Source organism: Dipteris shenzhenensis, chromosome 2 (assembly GCF_047967505.1).
Source record: "Dipteris shenzhenensis isolate YYH24624 ecotype China chromosome 2, Dip_SZ_1.0, whole genome shotgun sequence".
Lineage (NCBI taxonomy): Eukaryota > Viridiplantae > Streptophyta > Polypodiopsida > Gleicheniales > Dipteridaceae > Dipteris > Dipteris shenzhenensis.
Genome location: NC_141597.1, coordinates 16,360,431 through 16,369,671, shown reverse-complemented (window position 1 = coordinate 16,369,671; position 9,241 = coordinate 16,360,431). Strand labels below are relative to the sequence as shown.

The following is a 9,241-nucleotide window of genomic DNA, read 5'->3' as shown; positions in this document are numbered from 1 at the left end:
CAAGTTCGCACATGGCATGAAAGTAATAGTGATTTTTCTATAACATTGGGACTTGGAATTGTCTCAAAATTACTAAAACTATCTTAGGGTCATGCTCGAGCTACCATTGTGCGAGCTTATGCTGAACCTATCAAACTCTGAACCAAGTCATGTGTGTATGCCAAGGATCAAACTTGTGGTAAAGTGATGGCAACTGTGTATCAAGAGTATCCAAGATGTTGTACAAGGTTGATGTATGTGTCTAAGAACAAATGCCAAAAAATACTCGATAAACATGCATGTACATGGGTTTCATATGTGCATGCAAGAAGAATGCAACAATCTTGAATCCGAGAGGAAGATGACTGCCAAGTATCATAAAGGGTGATGAACTACCAAATGCTGAGAGTTTGAGCTGGTGTCTCAGACGTGTGAATGTGTATATGATGATAGATCCAAAGAGATTGTTGCCGATAGGGACTAATTGGGTAATATGGCAATGGGTTACATGGCTTGGTGGAGTTTAATCTCCTCTAAGGATAAACTAGTTTGTAGCTAGACTATGTGTCAAAGTGTAAAATACAGCAAAATGAATTTTAGGTTGTCTATTTTCATGTGCTAGGTGGTTGCAATGGATGAGGAGGTGGTTTTGATGATGAGGTTTTAGTAAATATTACAAAGTGGAAAAATCAAATATAAACTCCAAGGTGATAGGTGCGTAGAGTGTGAGTTGCTGAGAAATTTTGCTTTTTGGACATCATGCAAATTCCATTGGATCAAAAGTTATGGCTTCTAAAAGAATGGCCAAACTTTGCTCCCAAGAGGATCAAAAAATGATGATGTGGATAGTGGTTTCATATGCTGGAGCACAGTGTGCTTAAAAAGCACAAATGCTGATGTGGCATTGCCACATGTCAAATGAGATGATAGGCATTGATGTGCCAGTGTGGGGTCACATGTGAATTGCTTATATAGCACTACTAACTATGCATGCTGATTGGGCATGCTGACTGTGCAAGATGACATGACAAGTGAGCTAGCCACAGATGACATGGCTATAAGTGATGATGTGGCATGCCTACATGGTAGGTGATGTAGCCTATGATGATGTGGTAGATTGGTTGTTAATGTGGCTAATAGGGCTACCACGTGGCAAATAAGGAGTGACATGGCAATGTTGAGTCAACTGGTGATGTGGCTGTGCCATGTGTCTTGCTAATGTGGAAGGATGTTGATGTGGCACATGAAGATAAGGTGCCACATGGCACAAGTTGTGGATCATTGACAAAACTCAAGAGTAAAGCTTCACCTAACCTAGGTAAGGCCTATCTTCCACATGGCAATCATTCTGTTTGAAGTAGGTCCCATGTGGCGCACTCTTCCACTAGAAGGTCTAGGTACCATTCAGATGCTTCATCAATTAAGGCCATGGGAAACCAAGTCACCTTGGTTTCATGGGATTGATCTCCACCTGCTCGGCATGCGGCATCAAAATGCTGGAGGAATCGGGCTGGATCTCCCCTACCATTATATTTGGGAAGTTCCAGTTTTCCCAAGGGGCGTCTGCCTTGATTGTTATTATTTCTTTGATTAAAGAAATTGTCAGCCTCTGCATCGAGGTCGATATCCCCATCATTGTCACGATGGCATCCAGCCATGTTGGGGCGTGGGAGTGATTGAATTTTAGGGGGAGATTCGGGGTCGAGGATTGTTGGGGGAAGTGGTTGCAGTGGAGTTGTATGCAGATTTAGTGAGCGTTGGAGTCGAAGGCATTGGCCGAAACGTAGCTGCATGCAGATTGGGTGAATTTGCAAAGGGTGTCTGTGCGACAAGTGCGGGTGTGGTTGAAGTTTTATTAGGAGGGTTAGAGTGGTGTTAGTTTGTGTAGGGACCGTCATGTTAATAATGTGCCTAAGATTGTCCTACGTGTGTAGGAAACTGTGCCGGTGCAGACAGATCATTAATCAGAGGTCGCGGCATGAAGATACAAATGAATTTGTGCAAAATGAGGCGCATACAGGGGCGCAAATGAGCAAGTGCTAGGGATGCCATAATGGTGTGCAATGGGTTGGAAAAATTCCCCATAGCGTAGTGTTTGCGTGTGTGAAATTTGGGTTCAAACGGAGATGGATGAGTTCCGAGGGGTTAAAGTAGGGGTAAATTTTGCTTTTTTGGGGGGAGGGTCCTAAGGGTGGTGTGAATGGACTTTAAGTCCAAGTGAGGGGTTTGAACCAAGTTAATCTAGTTAAATTAACTAACATATATCCTCCCAGTTACGATAACTGGAAGGTTAACCTAACTAAGTGCACTAACTATAATTAGTTACTAATTGAAGATTAGTTAACCTAACCTAATTGCTAGTAACTAACCTAGGATAAACCTAACCTTAGTTAGATCAAACTAACTTAAGTTAAACTAACCTAACTTAGGTTAAACTAACCTAAGGTGAGTTAACCTAGGGTTAATTTTAGGTTAGGTTTTTTTTTTGTTTTTTTTTTGACTGTTTGTGGGGGGAGGGAGGGGGCTTTCACGACGGCGGCACAGGGGGGGGGGGAGTTGCTCGGCGGCGGGGGGGATTTGTGAGGCGGTGGCAGGGGGGTTTTGTGAGGCGGCGGCAGGGGGGTTTTTTAAGCAGAGGGTAGGGGAGGGGAGGGGGGTAGGGGGGAGCAGCAACGAGGGGGAAGGGGAGGGCACGGGGGGAAGAGGGGAGGGGGCGGGGGAAAGCAGTAATGAGGGGGAAGAGGAGGGCGCGAGGGGAAGAGGAGAGGGGGGCGAGGGGAAGCAATGACGAGGGGGAAGGGGAGGGCACAGGGGGAACAGGGGAGTGGGGCGAGCGCACGCGGGGTGGCACGAGGTGGAGGCGGGCGACGGAAGGTAGGGGAGAGCAAAGAGGGGGAGGGGCGGGTAGACCGGGCGGGGGGCAGAGGGGAGGGGGACAGCAGAGAGAGAGAGAGAGAGAGAGAGAGAGAGAGAGAGAGAGAGAGAGAGAGAGAGAGAGAGAGAGGGAGGGGGAGGGCAAGAGAGAGGGGGAGAGAGAGAGAGAGAGAGAGAGAGAGGGGGGGGGGGAAAGAGAGAGAGAAAGAAAGAGAGAGGGGGAGGGAAAGAGAGAGAGATAAGAGAAAGAAAGAGAGAGAGAGAGGGGGGAGGGAAAGAGAGAAAGCAAGAGAGAGAGAGAGAGAGAGAGAGGGGGGGGGGGAAAGAGAGAGAGAGAGAGAGAGAGAGAGAGAGAGAGAGGGGGGGAGGGAAAAAGAGAGAAAGAGAGAGGGGGAGGGAAAGAGAGAGAGAGAGAGAGAGAGAGAGAGAGGGGGGGGAGGGAAAGAGAGAGAGAGAGAGAGAGAGAGAGAGAGAGAGAGAGAGAGAGAGAGAGAAAGAAAGAGAGGGGGAGAGGGAGAGAGAGACAGAGAGAGAGAGAGAGAGAGAGAGAGGGGGGGGAGGGGAAAAGAGAGAAAGAGAGAGGGGGAGGGAAAGAGAGAGAGAAAGAAAGAGAGAAAGAGAGAGATAGAGAGAGAGAAAGAAAGAGAGAGAGAGAGAGAAAAGAGAGAAATAAAGAGAGAGAGAGAGAGGGAGAGAGAGAGAGAGAGAGAGAGAGAGAGAGAGAGAGAGAGAGAGAGAGAGTGGGGAGGGGGGTAGGGGGAGGGGGTGGTGGAGATGGAGATGAAGGGGGGAGGGGGGAGGGAGGGAAGGGGGAGGGGGTGTGGAGATGGAGGGAGGAGGGGGGGAGGACATGGAGGGGGAGGGAGAGGTGGTGGTGGAAGGGGGGAGGGGGGGGGGTGATGGTGGGAGGGGGGGGGGGGGGGAGAGGAAAGAGAGAAGAAAAAAAACTTGATGGGTGGAAACTTTGAAGAAATCCAAAGGGAGAAAGTGGTGGTTACCTGAATGCTCTCCAAGGTCTCTCTCAATGTAATGGGATTATCGAGGACCAATGGATGGTGGGTCAAGGTCTCTTTATAGCAATCAGTTGGCCATACTTCTGTTATCAAGCTTCCAAGGTACCGAGGGTTGGTGATGACTCTGACCGCTAGAGAACAGACAAGGCCAATCTCGTTCAAGTAACTTACCATGTGAGGATGGGAGTAGGGTGGCTAGGTTATCACTGCAAGATGGGCTCGAAGTCACTTACCATGTGAGGATGGGAGTAGGGTGGTGGTCGATGGAGAGGGAGGAGTGTCTTGCGTAGGGCTTGGAATGAAGAAGCGGATGGAGGCAAGATGTGAAAGATGAAGAATGAGGGGGTGGAGTGGGCTTTTATAGGAAATAGGTTTAGGTTTAGGGTTAAACCCTAAACTCTTCCCGAGCTGTAACTTTTTATGGATAGCTCGGTTTGCTCTTCTGCAAAAAGATGAAATGATCAAAATTGCAAGCTCTATGCATTCATGTCCACTACCTAGCTTAATTTTTTATAAAGTGGCTTATATTTAAGAAAATAAGAAAATTTCTTAAGCTAGTAATACTCACACCAACAAAGTGCTTCTACCAACACAAATATCAAACATGCCACCAGTTCAGCAAAAAATACTTCATAGGGATCTTCGAATCAGAAAAATTCCCTATGGCCCAGCAAGCCCGAATATAACTTTTCTGTGTGGTTGCATCCTCCTTTGTCAATGCACAACTCCACAATTGGCATAGGTGTTTGTGCTCATCTTGGAAGCTCCTATGCACATACTAGGAGGTGTGTATTTGTAGGCTTTGCTCCCAATGGAAAAGGTGAGGCCTTTCCTGTCCATGCATCACGTTCTCTGGTCCATTATTGAAGACTGTTCGTACTACCCTCCAGTTCATGCTAGCCTCGTCTGCCATGGAGCCTTAAAGTCCATAGGTGGGTGCCCACACTTCTCCATGACATCATTTAGCTTCAACCAGAAAAGGATCTAAGCCTCAGTGTCATCCTCTTCCATCTCGCACATGGCAACAGTCATCAACTCTTAGATGTTGCATCATACAACTAAAGTTAGGCATAAGCATAATCCTTTTGGTGCTGGAGGGAATGCAGGAATACTAGCATTTGCCTTACCTAGGATCATATACGTGAGTAGCCATGGTTTGTCCACCTACAAACACACCATACATGGTCATAACATATCTAGCTATTTTATAGATCTTCACCACCAGTGTGGTGCATGCGGTTCACCAGATCTACCAACGAAGTACGCCCTACTGTCAACATCTTGAAGATAAAGCATCTGCTTTCATCATCGACCACTTGACCGGGGAAGAGGCTTCCATGGAAAAATCTATAAGCACATCTTTGCTTCACCTTCATGTCCATGCTTTCATCACTTTCAGTCTGAGCACCACATACCTTATGCTTAAACCTGAGCTAGGTTGTCCATTCGACTATGCATTATGTTGCTTTTAAGATTCCAAAGAAAACACATTTGCATGTAGTTGCCATTGGGTTGGCCCTATATGGTTTACCTGTGCCTTTGGACAAGATGCTCCAACTCCTCAAGCATTGCCATCAACTCATTATTCGTAAGGCAGACGCTCGGGTCGTGGGAGACTTTTCTTTTTGCAACTACCATTTATAAGTGTCTAGGACTTGTTGCACTAAAGTCCTTCAGCATCTCTTCGACTGTGCACCTAAGGTCTTTTACGTGGGCAATACAGGTACCTCTTTGCACCTCATGATTGTGCATGCCCACGTGGAAAAAGAGTCTCATCATTTCGGTCAACACCATCACGTAGTACGCCACACATTTGCATTGCTTCAAAATAATGGGGCACCTTTTGCAAAAGAAACAAGCCAAGGTTCCCAAGCTAGTAGCAGACATTCCAATAGCCGAAATGTTGTTGGTCATTCCCACACCAGACAAGAGAAGATTATAACATGCAATCAAAGAGACATAGTCAGCATTCTTTAACCCAATTTCTCAGCAATGGGTGTGCTATGGACCGAGCTATCCATGTAGTGCGGCTTGACAATCTGTTAATCGACCTACCAAAGCAAAAAGGTTTTGTACACTCTAGTTCCCCCCACATGTACTCCGACTAACTTTGCCAGGAAATGTCATTGTTGTCAACATCAGTTTCATCCAAAAATGGCCATCATACTTTTGCTCCATGCCATCCATTGCACTTGCTCCATGCGGCATGGGCGGTAGTTCGAACGTAACATTCCCATTGTACATTGTCGGAACTTCCATCAACTTCTCCACTATGGTTGCATTGTGCAATAGTTGATGAAGCAATCGATGACGTCCCCCCGCAGAAGACTTGATGTATGACGACATGCTAATGACTGCTTGAGGACCTTCCATTGTGGCTACTGTATCATTGTCATCATCGATCAGTACCATGCCATGGCCTCCTAATGGTTGTTCAACATGGCTTGAACTCGGCTTCGAGCTCGGGCTTCCTGGGCTAGCTATGAGATCTATTGTGGGTGTAGCTTATGAATCATGGGTCCAACTCGCATGGTCTCTACCTCTAATTGGCTAGGCTTTGGGTGAGATCTATTGTGTGGGTGGCATGGGTAAGTGCACTCTTTCCTCTCTCCAACACATAGTCATGCGACAACTTCATGTTTAGCATGTACAATTGCCCCAATCCACTCTCACCTAAATGGCTTCCACTTGTGTAGTCTACATGTGGCCAATTACATGTGTGATGGCTGTCACACAAATGCCCTTGCGTACCATGGGGTCATCCTCACTTAGCACAACGTTTCCACCATTTGCATATCATATCATTGGCTCCGACGAGAGGGAGTCCAAATAGATCCGCACCTTGTTGAGGTTGCCAAACCCTGCACCAGTTGGGCCGACCATTTTTAGAGGGATTTGAGAGAGAGAGAGGGGGGGGAGCGAGAGAGAGAGAGAGAGAGAGAGAGAGAGAGAGAGAGAGAGAGAGAGAGAGAGAGAGAGAGAGGGAGAGAGAGAAAGAGAGAGGTGTAAGATAGGGGGAGAGAGAGACGGACAAAGAGCTAGGGTATGGAGGAGGAGTTGAGAGAGAGCATGAACTTGAGAGAGATGGGGGGCTAGGGGGTCTTTATATAGTTGTTGTCTGACAAATAGCATTCAATGAGTATTTAATGCAAGAATAGGTGTAATGCCAAAAAATGAGCATCTTGGCTCTTCGCATATCAACATTGGCCAAAAAATGAGCATCTTGGCTCTTGGCATAGCAATTATGCAACAATTAGAAAGTGTAGGTAATTCATGTGAAAGGCAAGCAAGCTTGTAGGAAAACATGAAAATTATTATAAATTATATAGAAATTTTGCCAAACAATAAAATAGCCATAACTTTTTCGTAGCAACTCCAATTTCCAAACTTTTTGAAGGAAAATTGAAGATCTACGCACAAATTTTAAAAAGCTTATTTTTTGGATAAATTCGGATTGGAAGGCCCTCAAAAAGGGCTGTCTTTGCTAGGAGGTACAAAATTTAATGCAATTTTTTTCTTTTTTGGAGTTTTTTAGATCTAGTTATGCCGTCGGTTTTCCTTCAAAAATTTTGGAAATCAGAGTTGCTATGAAAAAGTTATGGTTGTTTACTATTTGGCAAAAATTCTATATAATTTATACTAGTTTTCATGTTTTTCTACAAGCTTGACACCGGCGCCCTCCTGTGGGTGCCCACTTTGCCCTTTTTTTTGTTTTTTTGTTTTAATTAAAAAAAGTAGACTTTTTCTTTGCCAATAAATCTCCAAAAAAAGGGTGAAAATCATGCCCAGAGGAGAGTGCCGGCACCATCCTCTGGGCACCAACTTCACCCTCTTTTTTGGAGATTTATTAAAAATTTATTTAAAATATTTTTTAAAAATAGGAAAAAAAATAAAAAGGGGGCATATTTGGTGCCCAAAGGAGGGTGGCCAAACATGGCCCCTTCTTAAAAATTTTTCTTAAAAAACAATCTTTTAACAAAAAAAACAAGCTTTAAAAAAAATAAAAAAACCCTGATACTCACTTTCTGAGTGAGTGATCAAGGTACCTCTCTCTCTCTCTCTCTCTTAAAATTTTTTCTTAAAAAATAATCTTTTAAAAAAGAAAACAAACCTTTTAAAAAAACAAAAAAACCCTGATACTCAATTTGTGAGTGAGTGATCAAGGTACCTCTCTCTCTCTCTCTCTCTCTCTTCTCTCTCTCTCTCTCTCTCTCTCTCTCTCTCTCTCTCTCTCTCTCTGTCTCACTCACTCTCCCTCCCTCCCCCCCCCCCCCCCTCTCTCTCTCTCTCTCTCTCTCTCTCTCTCTTAGATATCTCCACACCTCAAAAAGGGCTTTGTCTGTAGTCAGAGTTTTTGTGCCATGAATGTAGGTCTCAAAACCCTAACTTTGTACCGTATTTGCAATTCACATCCTAGCAGGAATGGCATCACCCATATTCAAGCGAGATGACATCGTCATCTTGTATGATGACAAATACGATCTCGTGGCTCAGGCGTGCATCTATGAAACACATGAGTCGGAAGGCATTTGATCTGGTGACATTGGTGTCATCATTTCGTGCATGTATGATAAGGCCCCATGGAAAGCAGACAACAAGGATGGGTCTAAAGTGGACCTCAAAGAGAACATGTTACTCGTGTGGCCCATTGAACAAGTGGTGAGCTCTTCTATCATGTCCTTTTCTCATTTGCATCAGCTTAGAGTGGGCTTTGTTGGATTTTCCTAAACCCATTTTACCAATTTTTGTGAATAGAAACTTGATGATATAGCCCAACCCGATGATGAGGACATGCCTCCGATGGGGGGTGCAACTTCTGCAAGAGGAAGACTGCATGGTCCCAGGGGTGCTACTTCAACGCAAGGGGGAGGTAGACGAAGAAGGACAATTTGGCTCAATCCCTCGGACGTGTAGACTCTTATCGGTGCATCATCGATGGGAGGCCCGTCCTTGGAACTCTGTAGAGCCTTGGCGACATCTGCTGGGGCTACCACTACTGGCACTTCTAAGCGAGATTCCCGAGAAAAGAGGAAACTTGTGATGCAAGAGAGTTAAATCAAAGAAGAGGAGGAGGAGAAAAATGAGAATAGTTCCTCCAATGAGCGTAGCAAAAGTGTGAGCACACCCTCTTCCTTAGGGCAACACGATAAAGGCAGAGGTCAATGTGCACCAAAGTGACTGGCCAGAGAGGAGTTTGAGTATGATGACAAGGAGGGTATGCTTAGAGAGATGGTAGGGAGCGACTCTTGCAATAAGGCAATCGTGCGGGAGTGCATGTAGGACCACTATAATCATTCACTGTGAGTAGTTCGGCCTTTTGAAGGTTTATAATCTCAAGGCATGGATTGAGAACGAATGTTTGGGCTGAATAAAAA

The 9,241-nt window shown here is 45.4% G+C and overlaps 1 pseudogene; it reads right to left on the bottom strand.

The window, feature by feature from the left end:
• Positions 1 to 5,829: 5,829 nt before the first annotated feature.
• On the bottom strand, positions 5,830 to 6,749 carry LOC147904386 (uncharacterized; annotated as a pseudogene).
• Positions 6,750 to 9,241: the final 2,492 nt, after the last annotated feature.